We start from the raw sequence: 18,167 nt of genomic DNA on the forward strand, positions 1-18,167 counted from the left end.
GAGGACAAAACACAAAGCCAACAGCTCAACAACTGTCAGCTCAGAGCGCCAAGGCACGGCAAGAGCATACAGGCCATCACTGCTACGTAAGACACCACATGCCTTAATCTCTCTCCAGGGAGAGAACCTCTTCCAGCCCAGACTGTTTGTGTATTCAGCTAATTTTGTTGCCTGACTTTCCACCTACTTGCTCAGCGGAAAACCGATCCTCCCAAATAATCATCACTATTTCATCCTTACCCTTGGATGCAAGGCCACGACACAAGCAAAACCCTGCTCCGCTGCATCAGCTGCAAACCCAGTGTCACAAGGGCAACTAGCTCCCCTTGTCATGTTCCTTTTGCTCATCTTCCAGTCTGAGCACTGTGTATCGCAGCACAGCCAAATACTGCAACACACTTGTTGATCTAAATGAGCCCCATATATCCTAAAATGCAGTTCCCAATCTCCTCTGTGGCTTCTACACACGAGTCAGAACGTTCAAGGGCAGTGGTATAATTAAGGGGGAAAAATACTCTGCATGCATCAGGGAGCACCCTGAGGAGCATGAGCTTAGTATTTGCTCTTGCTGGACCTGAGTGAGACTATTCCTGGCTGCTGCCTTCAGTGCTGGTGTCCGCACTCTCCCCTCCATCCCCCCAAAAAAAAAGAAAAAAGAGATCATGGAAGTGGAATAGCTTCCAAGAAGAATTAGGAGAATGAGTTGGGAACTGGAAAGCCTGCTGTGAGGCCACAGGCTCAAGTGCTCATTTGGTTCAACTAAGCCAAGAGACAATCAGGAGAGGACTTAATTGCCCTCTGCAAAAGTACCAGGGAGAATATTTATGCTGGCAGTGGAATCACTTGTATCCCACACAGTGAAGGCAGAGGAGACAACTCAGCTTGTAGGTCACTATAAGGGAGTAATCGAACTAGCCTGTGCTTTGAAGTAATATGCTATGGTCTCGGTTCCTACTGCAGGCTACCCCAGGATTCAGCCCCAAGCTGTAACAGGAGAGCAAAGGAGCAGTGGAGGTGCCCTGGTCCCCTCTCTCCAGACCAGCCACAAAGATGAAACAGAAGCAAAGACACAGAGCAACACTGAGGGCACCTATTGACAGCCCATGCCAAGATTTCCCTTTGCACCTTCCTTTAGCCCTTCATTTCCTATCCAAGGCTTACCAAAGGAGACAGATCATGTTCTCACTAGAAGCAGTCAGGCCAATTGTCATTTGGAAAAAAAGGAAGGAAGATTATGTTGTTTATAAAATGCAAGTCAGCTGTCTTCACTGGATCAGGAAGAGAATCAATTAGGACAGACCAGCAACCTTAAGAGGTCAGAGCAGGCATCCTATGTGCTTCTGCTGCACTTTGAAGTTTCACTGTCCTTTCATTCCTGCTTCCATATTGAAACAATTTTCACTAGGGAAGCCTTGCATCAAACACCGCTCTAAAATCCAGCTGCAACACTGAAACCTGCTCTCCAACTCCTCCCTCCAATTACAGTGTTCACTTCACCTTTAAAGCAAGGCTGCCCAGGATGCCTCCTTGAGCTGAGTAATAAATGGCACAGATCAGCCGCTGCCAGACTGGAGTTGTAATCCCATAGCAGAGCTGCATCTCAGAGTCAAGCTGCAAGAGACAGAGACATCACACTGCTTCCTGCAGGGACTGGGACAACCTCTGTGAACATATCTCCTCCTGCAGACTGGTACCCACTGTGCATCGTCAATAGCCCTGGCACCAGCCTCCTCTCTGTTTTTAAAGCAAAGGGACAACAGTTATTTGCGTTCAATCACTAATTCCCCTAATGCCCTGAAGAGTATTTACTGAGGTTAGCCAAGCATTTGAGATCCTTGCAAAGTATCCTCAAGCTTTCCTTAATAGCTGTTTCTGTAGAGAGATCTTTTGTTCCCAGTCTCTCCCACACCTCTTTGGTTGGGTTTTTTTTTTTTTAATCTTGACAGTGGATCTCACTCATTGAGAAAGGAAAAGAAATTGGTCTATTTAATAGAGCTATTGTCTCCCTTGTATTTTCTTCTCACTGTCAGTACCGTGAAAAAGCCATTCTCCCTCCTTCCATCACCAGTTGGAAGGGCTGAGATCATACAGCTCAGACATCTCCACATCACAGATTCATCCTGCTGCATTCAACAAGGTCCAGCTTTCGACACTCCTCTCCTCTGGCATCCAGCAGCATCCCTGTAGACATTACGCATTTTGAATACCTTGGCCACTCTTCCCAGTGTCCTCAGAAATTCATATAAGAGCACATTTCTGTTCTTCTCCATTTCACATTGCTCATTGCTGCACATTTGCTTCCCAAATTTCTCCCTTTCCTTGTTCTTTCCCTGACAAGTTCCTCCAGGGCCAACTTCACACCTCCCAGAGTATGTCGTTTGTAAGCCCACCATCTACTTCAGTTTCCTCAGGTACTGATTCATTCACCAAAAAAAAATACAACTGGGCAAGGTATTCTGAGCTTATAAAGCTTCCTACAGCCTCCCAGCAAGAATCATGTTCCAGAGACTTCTTACCACATAATAGTCCTTCACTGCTGGGTCACAGCCACCTTCATCATCTTCTCCTGAAGGCAGCTAGAACCAATACAAGTTCTTCAGTCCCCAGACATCTGTCTGCTTGCAACACCATCATCTCAACAGCAGACTCCTACACTCACTGCATCAGATGGGGCAGTTACAAGCCATTTTGTCCCCACCATCCATTTGTTCTCATGTCTCCAGTGTGTCCAGAACCTCCAGCTGAGACAGTAGCTCTAACACCATATGCACAGCAAGAGGCTCTGCCTGGAAAGATGTACAGCCTGTTATGTAGATACAGCAGGTGGGGGTAAAAACAAACAAACAAACAAACAAAAACACAGGTTAGCAGAAAGAAAGGGAGAATTTGCAGGCCACTGAGCAGATCATGCTGCACCCCCCTTCTCCACTGCCTGAAGTGCTAATCTGCAACCACTTCTGCAGGACTGGAGGAGGTTGGAGAAAAACAGCTCAAACATCTTTGCACAAGCATGGCTTTCAGGTGTCAGTGCGAAGAAATGTCTGTGTGAGTAAGGAGGGAGGGATTCAGACTTGAAGCATCAGCCAAGAAAAGGCTGCTTTCATTTTGCAGGATGTCAACCCACCCTTAACCTTCAAGGGCACTTCCTCTCCTTGCCACGCGTAACAAGCACAGATAATTGAAGGAAAACATCATTTCCCAGAGCACTGCTGATCTGTATTATCCATGCTCGTTACAAGCTGTGAAGCTGGCTCCAGCCTCCACCAGCTCCAAGCAAACAGGAAAGACTGTAGCACAGGGGCACAATTGCTGCTGAGAATGCTACAAACCGAACTCGGGCACTTAATAGCTCTTGAAGGACCCGCAGCCACAGAGATACATGGGCTTGTATTCAGGCCAGGACATAAAAGGCCCCAGGTCATTTGCACAGCCCAAGTTGCCTCCTAGAGCTTATGCAGAAGAGTGGATTTAACTGGGCAGTGCCAGAGCACCAGAGACAGAGCTCAATTCCCATCTGCCTATTGCCTTGCATGGGTTTTCTCCTGCCTCCTCACCTTGGCAATACTACCTTGCTGGTCAGACTAAGAAAGAGAGAACTTAGAAATGGGACGTTTTCCTTCCTCTTCAGTAATTTGTTTTTAAGGTTTGGGATCTTCTTTGGCCATTGCATGAGCACAGGGGAGGTCTTCTCTACTACTAAAGTTTGGCTACTTCTACTCTGCTATGGCAGGCTGAACCCTCCCAGCCCGTGACTAGATAGACATGTGGAACTCAAGTCACTCACTGTCCCACCTCTGGCATCTCAGAGGATCTTCAAAAAGGTGTTCAGGGACCACATTTCACTATCTCGCTGCAGAAAGACCCTATGCGCAGCAATGCTGGAAGCAGGGTAGAGCAGAAGGCATCAGTAGACAGGCAGAGAAAGAGTAGATAAGCAGGAAGTCTTACTGAAAAACAGTTTGTTTTGGCAGCACATTGCAAGTCCTTTTTTTCCAGAAGAGGTGTGGAGAGAAGCTCTAGAAGCCATGCCGCACACAGAATGATAGGGGTTGGAAGGGACCTTTAGAGATCGGGTCCAACCTCCCTGCAGAAGCAGGTTCACCTAGATCAGGTCGCACAGGAACACATCCAGGCAGGTTTGGAAACCTCCAGAGAAGGAGCCTCCACACCCTCCCTGGGCAGTCTGGGCCAGGGCTCCCTCACCTGAACAGTGAAATAGTTCTCTCTTATGTTTAAATGGAACTTTTTGTGTTTCAGCTTCATCCCATTACCCCTTGTCCAGTCAGTGTACACAGCAGGATAAAAGTGTCACCTCATCCTCTTGACATACACCTCCAAACATTTGTAAATATTAATGAGGTTTCCCTCTCAGTCTCCTCTTCTCCAGACTGAACAGCCCCAGTTCCCACAGCCTTTCCTTACAAGGAAGATGCTCCAGTCCCCTGATCATCTTGGTGGCCCTGCGCTGGACTCTCTCCAGCAGTTCCCTGTCCCTCTTGAGCTGGGGAGCCCAGAACTGGACACAGGACTCCAGATGAGGCCTCACCAGGGCACAGCAGAGGGTGAGCAGAACCTCCTCCAACCTGCTGGCCACATTCTTCTTGATGCATCCCACTGTCATTGGCCTTCTTGGCCACGAGGGCACATTGCTGGCTCATGGTTAGTTTATTATCAGCCAGCACTCCCAGGTCTCTCTCTGCAGAGCTGCTCCCCAGCAGGTCATCTGTACTGGTGCCTGGGATTATTCCTTCCCAGATGCAGGACTCTGCACTTGTTGAACCTCATGAGGTTCCTCTCTGCCCATCTCTCATCTGGTCAAGATGCTGCTGAATGGCAGCACAGCCTCTGGGGAATCAGCCAGTCCTCCCAGTTTGGTGCCATCATTGAACTTGCTGAGGGTACAATCTGTCCCCTCATCCAGGTTGTCGATGAAGATGTTGAACAAGACTGGCCCCAGAACCAATCCCTGTGGAACTCCACTGGCCACAGGCCTGCAACTCGACTCTGTGCCATTGATCACCACTGTCTGGGCTCTGTCATTCAGCCAGCTCTCCATCCACCTCGCTGTCCAAGCCATACTGTCTGAGCTTTCTGATGAGGATGTTATGAGAGACGGTCCCTTGCTGAAGTCAAGGGAGATGACATCTGCTGTTCTCTCCTCATCTAGCCAGCCAGTTATAGAAGGCATCAGGTTGTTCAGTCAGGATTTCTCCTTTGTTGAATCCATGTTGAGTCCCCCGATGACCATCGGTTTTCATGTGTTTTAAGATGGCACCTGGGATAAGTTGTTCCATCACCTTTGCAGGGATGGAGTGGAGGCTGACCGGCCTGTAGTTTCTCGAGTCATCCTTCTTGCCTTTTTTGAAGACTGGAGTGACATTTTTTTTACAGCGTTAGCCTCAGTCAGAGTAGCAGAAGATCTCTGACCAACCTGGACACAGAATAGCTGCATATAGAACTACTCCACAGCAATGCTGCTCTCCTCTTCCTGATAGCAGGATGCACAGATTTGGAACCATCACCCACCTCCAAGCCATCTCCTGCAACCCTTGTGCCAAATGCTGAGCATTTGGGACAGGTGGGGAAAGAGTGATGTGAAACAGCAGTGACATGCTGCATCAATACACTACTTTCCTTCCAGACAGCCTCAGTGCAAGCTGAGCCAGACTCCTGCTTGCTTAATATTCACCCTTACACAGAAATCATCTCCCACTCATTCAAGCCTCAGCTCCCTCCCCTTGTCAGCCCTTCTTGCTCATCTTCTTTCCTCCCTGATCCCATCAGGATCAGGAAACTCTCTGGTTCAGCATCTTCCAAGTGTGATTTATGCCTGGTAAACTAAAGATACTGGAGAGGATCCAGGACCACAGGAAGTAGGTCTGCTTTGGCAAAGACAGGAGACAGAGGAAGAAACTGGATGGGAACTAGGTGGGCTCTTCCTTAACTTGGTGCCCCCATTTCTCCAAGTCTTGTGAATTATCTCTCTCCAGACCATCTCCACAGGAACTAGGTCCATTAGGGAAATTAAAATGAGCTATTGCCAGCAGCTGGCAAGATCAAACCCTCAGCATGCCTATCCTCTTCAAGCAAGATGACAGACACCACAGGGCTTGCTGCCAACATCATGGCAGCAGGTGCCAAGAGAAGCTCCTGTGCTGCACCCCAATGGACCACCAGGTTTGGAGTCTGCTGGCTAGTGGCACAGCTCATAAGGCAAGCAGGATCCCAGACTGAACTTGGACTCTGGAACTATGGACTCTGGCTTTCAGGAGCAGCCAAGGACAGGCACACTGCCATGAATCACCTGCAACCCTCAGCATAAACGCATCCAAGATGTTAGAGAGACTTCAGGATGCTTCAACATTGAAGGCCTGAGTTTTGAGTTGGGGGAAAAAAGAAAGCTCTTTCCCTTCTCTCCACATCTTTTCCTAATAAGAAATATCATTAGTACAAAGATAACTGAATCAAAGAAAAGTTCATCTCCTAAGATGAATACCTATCACAGGAGGTTGGTGGATGCAGATAGCACTGGAAGATGGGACCAATCAAGAGATCCTTCCCTGAAAGAAAGGGCTCGGCTTCACACACAGAGTGAGCCATAGGCACACTGGCAGGGGCAGCTTGATGCTTCATTGACCTCAAACACAAGATCATTACCATCCCCCAGAAAAACCTTTTTTCCCTCATATATTTCCAAATGGTAACACAATACTGAAGAGGTTTGTGCTCTGAGATGGTGACAGCTCTGGAGAAAGCACAGAAATAAATGCCCACAGAAGTGTATTAGAAAGGCTCAGAGCTAGCAAGGCAGAAACAAACTTCTCCTGCACAAGATGAGCTCAGTCGGGCATTACTGACTGATAAAAGAAGAGAAAAAGCTGAGAGGAGAGGTTTTCCCGACACTGCTCTCCCCTCTTAGCCCCATGCAGCAGTGTGGAGCTCCTCAGACCAGCACTTCTCAACCTGAGATACCAAAGGCATCACAGAGCAGCCCAAGTGCAGCTGCAAAGGCAAAACCTCACACCCATACAGCAGCAGTTTGTAAGCAGGGAAACATTGCAACACTTCAAAAACAGCCTACGGATGTTTCTCAGAAGAGGTGAGGTATCCCTTAAAAGTCAAGGAATGCTGCCCTGAAGGCTCACATCTTCCTGGCCTCAGCAAGACCAGGAAAGAAAGAAGCCTTATAATCAATGGGACCTTAAAACTCTCATTGCTTCCCTGATGCAGCAGGGATACAGGTGATGTACCCACACTCTGGCCTTAACAGTAGGACAAGTTGTCTTTATGCATTAGAGTGCCAAAATGGGAGCTTGTTCCACCTGAGGTTCCACTGGTCTAAGCTCTTGTACAACCAAAGGTCAGATGAGAAAGAGCCAGCTTTGGGGGAAAAAAAAAATCAGGCAATTGGGTTTTTTTAATTAATTTCCTGCAAATAGACTTTTTTTTCCTGTTATTTTCCATTGTTGGTAACTAAAAGAAGTTGTAGTTGTCACCTAGACGGTCACAGCCATGCCATGCTGACAATCAGCCTAATCCACTCGATTACAAGAGGATTTGGAAACAAATAGGAGAGGAGCCTTCCTTCCTTAGCATTTCAGATAAACCCACTCTGCTCTGCCACGAGGTAACCTTTTTCCAGGCTGTCCTCTGCCCAGCCTAGAGACAACAGGGCACCAAGTGCTGTATCTGAGGCCAGAGACCGAATTCTTAAGTGTCTCTGATAGTGTCATGTTAAAGAGATCACAGTAACTCTGGCCCCACTGCCCACACAACATCCATATCCTCCTGCAAATCCACCCATATCCTCCTGCAAATCCACCCATATCACCTGGGAGAGGCCAGCATGACACTAACCTTTGCTGGATTTGAGCCCTGACCTCTCAGTTGTGACTTGCTTGAACAAGGATCCTGCCAGGATTTCTGGTCAGCTGCACGATCTGTTTAAGAGAAGAGAGGATTATATCAGCCAGCTTCTCTGCATCCTGTGTCATTTCTTTCCTATGCTCCTCGGCTTTCCAGGGGGGCACTGAGGCCAGGCAGGTAGGCTGCAGGTAGCGCTGGGACTAGCCTGTCCCCCGGCAGATGGAAGATGTTGGAGAAACCTAGCAGCTTTCTATTTGAATGTCCTTCATTGTGGGGAAAAACTGTAAGGGAAAGCACAAGTGCCCTCTGGCAGGCTCCTGTCCCTCAAGGAAGAGCACCTGGACCAGCAGATTCAGACAGTTCTTGATCCACCTCACCATCTACTCATCCAAGCCACACTGCCTGAGCTTTCTCATGAGGATGTTATAGGAGACAGTGTCAAAAGCCTTGCTCAAGTCAAATGCTCTCAATAGCCTAAGCATCACTCCAGCAAAGCTCAACAGGCACAAGGTACAACTGGGAGCTCCCAGCATCTTTCCTGCTGGTGTTGCCCTCTTGGCACAAGTCAGCTAATTCCTGCTCTGCAAACAATCTTGCACATCACTGCACCATCCAAGAGCCATGTGCTGCAGCTCAAGGGCAAGCAGATGGTAGAAAGCCACACTTGCAGCAGAAGCCGAGCAAGAAGCTTACAAAACAAGCAGCTTGCAAAACAGGCTACAAATGGCCATGCTGCTACAACTGGTAAACCCTTGAACATGCTTAAGTAGACTCATTGCCTCACAAGAACTTGCACAGTGCTTTCAACTTGCAGTTTATGTGACAGGAATGACAGTCACCATCAGGACTGCTTGCAAGAAGCAAAGGGCATGACAGTCTCCCCTACTCTGTCACATTAACACATGATGACAGTAATTAACACACCACTGCCCATGTTTAAGACTGGATGATCAATCTAGTGATCACAGCCTCCCTCCTGCCCCAGCACAACTTCTTGCCATGCAAAAGTCACCCCAGTCCCTTTTCCTCCTGATCAAAAGGAGACTGCTAAAGGCTTACCAGAATAGGTGCTGCCAGTTCACAGCTTTTCTTTTTGTAATTTAAAAGTGTATAGAGAAATTTATGAGGTATTTTTTCAGGCTGAGATGTTGACATTTTATTTGCCCACTATGAAGAGCCCTCAGTTGCTTTATTGCCAAAACATAATTGAACAAAGCTCCAAGAACAGAAAGAGCCAGGGAAAATCTCGGAGAGATGTGGCTGGGATGTGCCTCCCAGCTGCAGCATAGCCACTAGGCTCACTGGGATCCCAGCAGCAACTCACATCTGGCTGCAGTCACTGCTGCCCTGCAGAAGCAAGCTGACCTTTCAGCTGTCACACATCAGCACTGGAGATAAGCAACCAAGCATCTGTGGCACAGCACAAAACGTGTGCCTAGAGACACTTGACAAGGCCTGGCAGAGAGGGGATGCAGTGTGTGGCTGGGGTGCACAGCTTCACACAAGACTCCTTATAGCACAGAGGCATGCTGGAAGATATCTCACAGCTGCAGAGCTCAAAGTACAAGCACAGGGCTTTCAGGGGTGTAGTGGGAGGCACGATTCTCTTACTCAGCCCCTCACAGCACAGGAGATAGAGCCAGCCACCAGCAGGTTCCCAACTTGGAAAAGACCAGCTCTTCACAAGAGATGTAGCAGAGAGGTGGGACACCCAGCTGGAGGATGCTGAGGGCCATCAGCACTTGCTGTCTTGAACCCATGCACTTGGTAAAAAATAGTATCACACCAGAGGGAATAAATAAATAAATGGATAAATAGATAATAAATAAATCTCTTTACTTCTGGCTGAAGACATTTCAGCCACAGGCTGTCAGAGGCTGGAGTGGCACAGTGCATTCTCACCCTGTTCTTATGCCTTTCCTTGCATGCCCACCACTGTCTGCTGTCAGGGACAGGACCCCAGGACATTTGGCTGTACTGATCAAGCCATTCTCGGGGAATCAGCCAGCCTGAAGCATGCAGCAGGAAAGCAATGGGGCAGATATTTTGATTCACATTTGCAAGGGCTTTTGACAGGAGCAAAGAAAGAGCATTTTAAGCATTCCTTTCAGCCAGCACGCATCCCAGCCCACGAGACCCCTCCTGGGGCGAGGCACAAGAACAATCTCGCTTTCAGATCAAGGACTCCTTTGTCACCCTGCTGCAAGCCATTTGACCTTCAGAGTCAGAAGCAAGCTCATATCACAAGTGGTCTGATGGGCCTGATGGGTTGGGAGCAAGCCCAGGCACTCTGGAAGGACTGCAGCCGGTCTGCCAACCCCAGCATCTCAGCAGGGAGATCAACAGACTCAGAGCCTGAGAACCCAGAACTGGAAAGGCTTGTTTCAGCTCAGTACATTTCCTTCAACAGCCAGACACAGAAGGTCACCCAGGCCAGCATTTCCATTTACAAGAATATCCTTGCCAAGAAAGAACAGATCCAGGCCACGATACACCACAAAGTCCAGAAAAGGTCTAAGCCTTTTGAAATAGAAGTATACCTTCATTTCATCAACAGCATCTTAACATTTCTTCAAAGTGCATCAATTCTCACTGCCCTCCTTCCCCTGCTTTGAGGGCAGAGCCTGAATTCTCCTCATTCATCTGCAGTTCTCCCTCCAGTTGCCCACACCTTGAAAATCTGAAGCTCTCTTCCCTGCACCTAAGTGCAGAAGGTATTACAGAGCACAGCACTTTTGAATGACACACCAAGGAGACAGCCAGCACGCCTTCTGCCCCAGAATTCACTGAGTACCCTCGTGGGCAGCTCCTTGAGCGATGCTTGCTAGCGACAACACAGGCTGGTCCCCACACCAGGAACCTCTACAAAGTAAGAGTTGATGCAGTTGTTATTGCTGTGAGGTACCTTACATGCAGCCACACAGCCAGAGACCAGTATCCCCACAGGCTACACCTCCTGCTCTGCCCTAGGGCAGGACCACAGCACCCTCCAAGTCACTGCAGTGCCCAGCCAGCCTCCAAAATGTTCTCTTTTCTCACAGCCTCCAAAATACTGTTTCCTCCTAAACCTCAGAGATGCTGGGCCCTAGCATCTTGAACTAGCCAAACTTTTAAGTGGATGCCTGAGGTATCAGTGTATTTGCACATAGGGGCTGCCATTGGTGAAAAAACCCCACAGGACGAGCACTGAGCCACAGGACGGAGCTCCCTGGTGTTACAGGTACCCAGACTTCCACACAGCCACCACTGCCTTTTGCCTGGAGCCCTAAAAGGATACAGGCTGACACCATCCAGACAATATTCTCCTTCAAACCCAACCTGCAGCAACTGAAACCGTGACAATAACAAGAACAGTTTTTACTCTTGGGAATAGGAATGAATTTGAGCACCAGCCGCCAACTAGAAGGGAGTCACTGCTGCATGGACACTGCAGAAAGCCCATCCTGGATGGTTCCTGGGTGCCTTGCCCACGCTGACCTGCATGCCTGTATCTCCAGAAATGGGAAACATGTGACAGATGCATCGTGTTCATGTAGCAGAACCACCCCTCTCGCTCCCACGGAGCCTCGTTGGTGTGTTTGCATACAGGCACATATACTTCAGGTGCACACCAGGAGCGTTCCCTGCATACCCAGGCACCGAGGTGTTACACTACACATTTAACTAATTCAATTACACACACACACACACACAAAATATTCAGGCACACAGCCTCTGATTAAGGAGAATTTCTTTCCCAGCATGCTGGCAACACTCCTGCAATTAGCAAGCCCTTGATTCTCTAAATTCCCCAGAGATCAACAGCACCTGATACCACCGGCATGTCCTTAGGTCTTTCATAACCCTGAAAGCTGCTCCCCTCCCCAACCCCTCTCCATTTCAACACTGGTGAGATTTTTCACACCTTGCAGCTCAGAAACACTTAAACCTCGGACACCCTGATCCCAGCTCCGCAGGTCACGCCAAATCTGCCGCTGTAATTGGCAGCACAGGTGGGCTGCGGCTGATACAAGCCAGGGCAAAATTACTCTCATTAAAAGCAGCAAAGCAAGACCACGCTCAGTGAGGTGGAAGGAAAATTGCTTCCCACACCAGCTGCTGGGAGGACTGCAAAGGCAAGAGCTAGAGCAGCCCTCCTGCTAATAAGATCCCCCAGAAATGCAAAATATTGGCCAAAGGAGCTGCACGAAGGCAGGACAGGAGGCTGTGGAGAGCCAGATGGCTTTCCACAGCAAACAACCCCAGCTGCCATAGGGTTAAATCAGTGCATGAAGCTATTAAGGGGGGTGGAAATGTTTTAACATGGTTGAGTGAAATTCCTCACACTTAAGTCGACAAGGAACCCCATTGGGGCTTAATAGGCTAACACAGCCCATCCCATTACAGGTTGTTAACACACATGGGAGCCTTGGGAAGAGGGACAATTAGGGCTCCCCAGTCACCTCTGCAAAAGGGACGCCCACCCCAGCTTTGAACCCTCCTGATGGAGCAGAAGGATGCATCCTCCTCTGCCTCCTGCACCTTCTCCACCTTTAAGGGCACAAACATCAAGGGCCTGCAGCAGGTCGAGTTCTCATGAAGCTGAAGAAGCAGAAGATTGGTCCTAACAGCAAGGCACAACCAAATCTCTTTTCCTGGAAGTCATTGCTCCTTCCTACTTCTCTCTCTCCCCACAGCCCTGTCCCCAGAACTCACCAAATCCCAGAACGGTAGGGATTGAAAGGGACCTTTAGAGATCATCCAGTCCAGTCCCCTGCAAAACTAAGTTTACCTAGATCAAAGTGCACAGGAACATGTCCCAGACAGAGGAGCCACTGTCCATCACACACCTGGAAACAAGGAGATATCAACAAAGCATCTGTCCCAGGGAAGTGGCAGGCTGCTCCACAGAGGCTACAATGCTGGAGTTACTGCAGCCCTCAGTTTCTGCCCTATGGAGTATGGTATTTCCAGCCTAAAAATAAGGTTAAGGCTCCTCAGGAAGGTAAGAATAGGTATATACCAGTTATTTTCAACTGGCAAGAAAACAGTAACTAACACTGAGGTAGAAGGAGGATCAGCAGGGAAAAAGCAGAAAAGGCTCATTGCATTACCCTTTAAACTACCAGTTTGAGCACCTTGCCCTGATCCCTTCCAGATGTCCCCAAGAAGGGCAACCAGAGCTGTTATCATGGTGGGCTGAGAGCCCTGCCAACAGTAGACCTGGAGCTAAAAGCTGGGGAGAAGTGGCCAACAAAAGTGGCTGTCAGCTTCCCCCATGCTTGCAGATTGACACAGCCAGCTCGAGGGAGGGTCTGAAATAGTGATCTGCTGAATATACTCCATAGATTCAGAAGCAATACTAACTCAAAGCATCAGTGCCTCGCTCAGCCTGGAGCAGGGAACAAGCTGGGAAAGGCTCTGGGTGCCTGGAACAAGACAGGCCATGGATGGGAGGATGACTGGAACAGCCCTCAAAAAAGTGAAGAAAAATCCTGTATGCAGACTGCAGGCAGTCTTGGACAAGATGATTTGGCAAGTCAGGATTCTACTGTGATGACGCTGCTATTTATTTTTTTCTTCGCTCCCATAAAGTGTGTCCAAAGCTCCCATAGAAGATATAATAAGGAAAAAGCCCCAAGGGTCTGCTTTCCTCAAATAACTCTTCCTTTGGGCATCCAGCCCTGTCCACAACCTAAACATCTCCATCTCTCACAACATGTGCAGCCCATCAGGGCTTCGGTCTCTCACAGATGGTGTTTCACCTCCTTGCCTGTCTTAAGAGTGGGGTAAGATCATTGTAGCAGCAACTTTCACCACTGGCAGTAAAGCAACTGGACTTGCATCAGTCCAGCTCCAGCTCTTTCCCTCCTCCTGTGTAGGCAAGCATCTACCAATCATTAAGATGCCCCCACTTAGAACCCTTTGGTGGCTGTGCAATGAAAGTTGTAGCGGTATCACTCAGACATCTCCTCATGGCTGTCACCTCAAATTCAGCCCAGCAAAAGCCAGTTTCCCAGTTCTCTCTCCAGATGCCTCCACAGCAACTATACTCCCACCTTGACCATCACCTACTCACCCCAGTACCTCCCTGGCCAAATGACATCAGCCGTAACACCACTGTCCCTCCAGCTCCACCCAGCATCACCAAGTTCCCACTTTCTCACATGCTAATTACTGTAGCTGTGTTTCCTCAGGCAAATGGGCCCAACTCAGATCTCACCAGCCTCCAGCAGCAAATACTCCACTCTTTGCATTCTTCTCCAAGCTGTGGATCTTCTTTCCCTCAAAGCAAAGCACTACCTCCAGCAAGACTCCCAAGAAGACCACATTATAGTACTTTATGCTTTGCTCCCATCACCCTGAGAAGGAGCCGGAGAAACACCTACAGAAGCATCACCCCAACACTGGGTTTGCTCTGATGCTACAGAAGTGACCCAGTAACTGCTGTGGAGCCACTTGCAATCACCTCCATCTCCTCTGCCCCACACACACCAGGGTTGGTCTGCACCAAAGGCTACCTGTGCTTGCACAAGGCAGAGAGCTAGAGGCACAGCTCAGCAGGAGCAGGCCATGCCCCCAGACCAGAACAACCTGCAAGTTTCTGCTTTGCACTTGCCTCTGGCTGGGAAAGGAGAGAAGCATCTGCAAACTACACAGTGGAGACAAAGAAAAGCCCCATTCTGGCAATTAGATTCTTGCTGTTCCCTAACACAAGCACATACTCATCTGCAAAGGGCCTCAAGGGGACACACCTAGTTCATGCCCTACCTCACGGGGAAAGGGCTCTAAACCCATCCATCCCAAAAGGCAGGGCTAGAACAAGCAGCACTATGAGATCTCCAGCCCCTTCCAGAATTCCAGGAGAGGAGCTGGAGCCCCTTGGAGGGAGAAGTGCTCAGCCAGGCACGAGGGACACCTTGCAGCAAACTATGTGGCTGGTTTTGCTCTGCAAAGACCAGGGCGAGCCCAGCCTGCAAAGGCTCCAGCAGGTCTCACAGTACAGGCAACCCTGTGCGATTTTCTGCCAGAGTTAGAGCTTGAAGACAACACAAGGGCACAGACCTCCTCCCACCACCCCAAAGGAGATGTTTTACCTGGCCTCACATCATCACAGACCTTCAACTGAGATGGAAACCAAAACAAGGTGACTGAAGAGACCCTCCCAGAGAGCCAGGGGCACATCTTTAACCCTGCTTTTGCCATGCTTGCGTAGTAAGCACTGCCAAACAAGGCAGCACGGCCAGGTCTGCTCACCCCACTACCAGCATACTGCAGCGCTGCCCAAGGAGTATAGGGTGTTTCTCTGCTTGATCCACCACACATTTGTTTTGTGTTTAAGGCACTGGCACATCTTATCTGTAAGACCATAGAACAGTCTGAAGCCTTACACAAAGGAAGATGCCCTTCCCTTGGGCATCTGTCAAAGTCTGTGACAGGGCTCCCCTGCTTCAGGGCTTGCAGCAGCATCTCCTGCTTTGCTTGCACAAGGAGTTGGCTTGTGACTGGGAGCAGGGGGCAGAAATAAAAGTTGATTTTTTTTTTTTTTTTGGTTTGGTTTTGTTTTAAAATGGGCAGGCCAGACTTTTAATAGCCTCCCAACTTGGAGCTGTTTTCATCCATCCAGCCCCCTCTCCACTGAGTTCTGGCAGGAGACAGGCACAAAGCACCAATTAAACAAAGACAAGTTATGCTTTTTCTGTCAAGCAAAAAAGAAAAAGGTAGGGGGAGATGATGTCAGGAGGAGGGAAAAAAAAAAGGAAAAACAAGGAATCCAGCCCTGGAGTAATTTTGCTTTCAAAACAAGCTGTCAAAGCAGCCCCCTCTGCCCCCATCTCCCACGGAGGAAGAGCAAGGGAGCACCCGTGCGCTTGCCACAGACGTGTGGCATCAGTCATCGGACCACACCATCACTCACTCGGCCCATCAGGCTGAGCCGTGCCCTCGCCTTCCCTTGGGCATCTGTCAAAGTCTGTGACAGGGAACGAAAGCAGCAGACGCCTGTTAGAGGCGGGCTGGGCACGAGCCCCACCAGCTCTGCTGATGAGAATCCCTGCTGGTGAGCCATTAGGCTGGGGAAAAACAAAACTCAGGAGTAGCAAGGGCTCGATGCACTAGTTCATCTGGCCACGTGAGCAGCTCACTTTTTCCATGGCAGAGAAACACACAGCTGGCACAAGTGTGCAAACACTGCCTCTCCTACCATGTCGGTTACTGGGCTTGAAGTCTCCCCACACAGCCAGCAGCAGCACTCCTGGCCAAGCCCAGGACAGCTTGCTGAGAGCTTCCCACATATATATTCCATACCACTACTTGATTCAAAGCAAGGCTACCTGCCACCACAGTGCACTCCCAAGGAACCACATACAGCACCCAGCACTGTGAGCTCTCCATTACCTTGGGCACGACCGTCTCCCAGCCTGCCCTGGGCACCTGCAAGCGGTGCCCAGATCTTACCCAGCAGGCACCAGTCTTGCAGCCAGACAGATAAGAAGATTACAAAGATCCCTCCAGGCGTTATTTTTGCACATGGTTGAGAAAGATAAGCAGCAAGCACTGCCACTTCTAGGGTGGAAAAGGGCAGGCATTTTAGAAATGCAAAAACACCAATCCCAGCTTTAATAACCTATTTGCTCCCTTTGCAGAGTCCCCTTTGCAGGGACTCATTAGAGTCAGCATCACTCCACCTCATCCTTCCTGGGCTCTCTGAAGCAGCAGCTAACTACAGCAGTCAAATTACCCCCAGGAGCTAGCTCACATTCTCATTTCAACAGGATGGCACTCGAAGTGGGCTGGGCTCTCCCAAGGAGGGATACCCTCTGCCACATTAACATGGAACAATGCACCGCTTGCTCTTCTGGGATGGATCCAGCCCACAGCTAGCACAGATGAGGGGGGAGGAGCATCTCTGGCCCAGTGAGGTCTGCTTGGTCTACTGGCACTCCCTGCTCAGCCAGGAGTGGCCTGGTCATTAGCATGGAGTCACTCAGCTGCAGCAGGGCACAAGCAGCACTTGGCTATTGCAACACCACTCACGTCCAGCCCTGTGGAAGTGCTGAATTTCCTTTAAGAGCACCGAAGCTCTCAGTTTAAAATTAAGGGAGGAAAAATAAATAAATCTCACAAAGAATTGCAGGATCTCTGTAAACAAACCAGAGGAAAAAAAGAAAGGGAGTCTTTGAGCCTCTTGACCTTGACAATGTCCTTATAATTACAAGACTATTTATTTTCAGTTAAACCCCAACTATTGAACAGAGAGTGTCAAGTTGGGTTTTCTTGAGCAGGTGATTATCCTGCCCGACTAATCTAATGAACATTATCAGGAAGCTACTGACCTCCTGCTACACACACTAAATAATGCACAAAGCTTCAGGATCAGACAGACAAATCATAACCCTGCCTTATCTTAATCACTTTCTGTACAGCTCCAGGCTTGTTCCACTCATGTTTGGCTGTGTTAGCCAAATGCTATCTCAGTGGAAACCACAGCAGAGCCAGCCCTGAGAACTGCATAGCAAAAAGTTATCTCTGTGAGATTTATTTTTGTAGAAGCCAAGAGCTGCAGCAGATATATTTAGTCTTCAAGCTGCTGTCTGGCTCCTGAGCTTGTAGCACAAGGTAGTGGACCACTGGCACCTGGCTTTGGGAAAAGCAGCATTGTCCTATTACTTTGTCAAAGGGTATGAGGAAAACAAGGTTTAAAATAAAGGATTCATAAGTAAGATCATTGGTACAGGTGCAAAAAGCCATCCTTTGCACTCCATCCTCCCAGAAACCTCTCTGTATCTGCCTCCTCCCTCAAGCAGGGCTGCCCAGCCCCTCTGGAGGTACCACAGGGCAGCCAGCTGCATGATTACAGGGCAAAGCAAGAGGATTCAACACTGGGGATGCTCTGTCCCCAGCTCAGGACACATTGTGAAGGGGCCAGGGGATCTGCAGCTAACCTGCCCCACTTATTACAGTCCCACTCACCTTCAGGAGAGACAAAAAAGAGTGGCAGCTGGAAGAAAATAGCTGTAACTAGCAATTAAGGAGTAAAGACCAAAACAAGTAGCCACAAAAAAGTTATCACACACTCCACACATGGACTCAGCTTGAGCAGCACATACAGCTAGAGGAATAGATTGCATAGGGGTGACTTCAAGCCTAAGATAAACTTCCACTTGGGAAGCTACAGAGAACCATGGAAAAACACTGCTGAAGGACAAGATGACTAGTTTCATGCTGCTGTATCCCCAACATTAAGTCCCACCTACAACACCAGAGAGCAGCCACTGATTTAGTCCATTGCAACCTCACTTTTACACACCTACTGCCTCTTA

General features: G+C 49.0%; 1 protein-coding gene across 1 annotated transcript in view; it reads right to left on the bottom strand.

Annotated features, from left to right (window-relative positions):
* Positions 1–18,167, bottom strand: part of CNTFR (ciliary neurotrophic factor receptor) — a 211,414-nt gene that overhangs the window by 181,262 nt on the left and 11,985 nt on the right. The window contains exon 2 of the mRNA XM_062018915.1: positions 7,858–7,940. The gene's annotated coding sequence lies outside the window, so the exon portion shown is untranslated. The remainder of the gene's footprint in view (positions 1–7,857; positions 7,941–18,167) is intronic.

The sequence above is a fragment of the Colius striatus genome, chromosome Z, assembly GCF_028858725.1.
Source record: "Colius striatus isolate bColStr4 chromosome Z, bColStr4.1.hap1, whole genome shotgun sequence".
Lineage (NCBI taxonomy): Eukaryota > Metazoa > Chordata > Aves > Coliiformes > Coliidae > Colius > Colius striatus.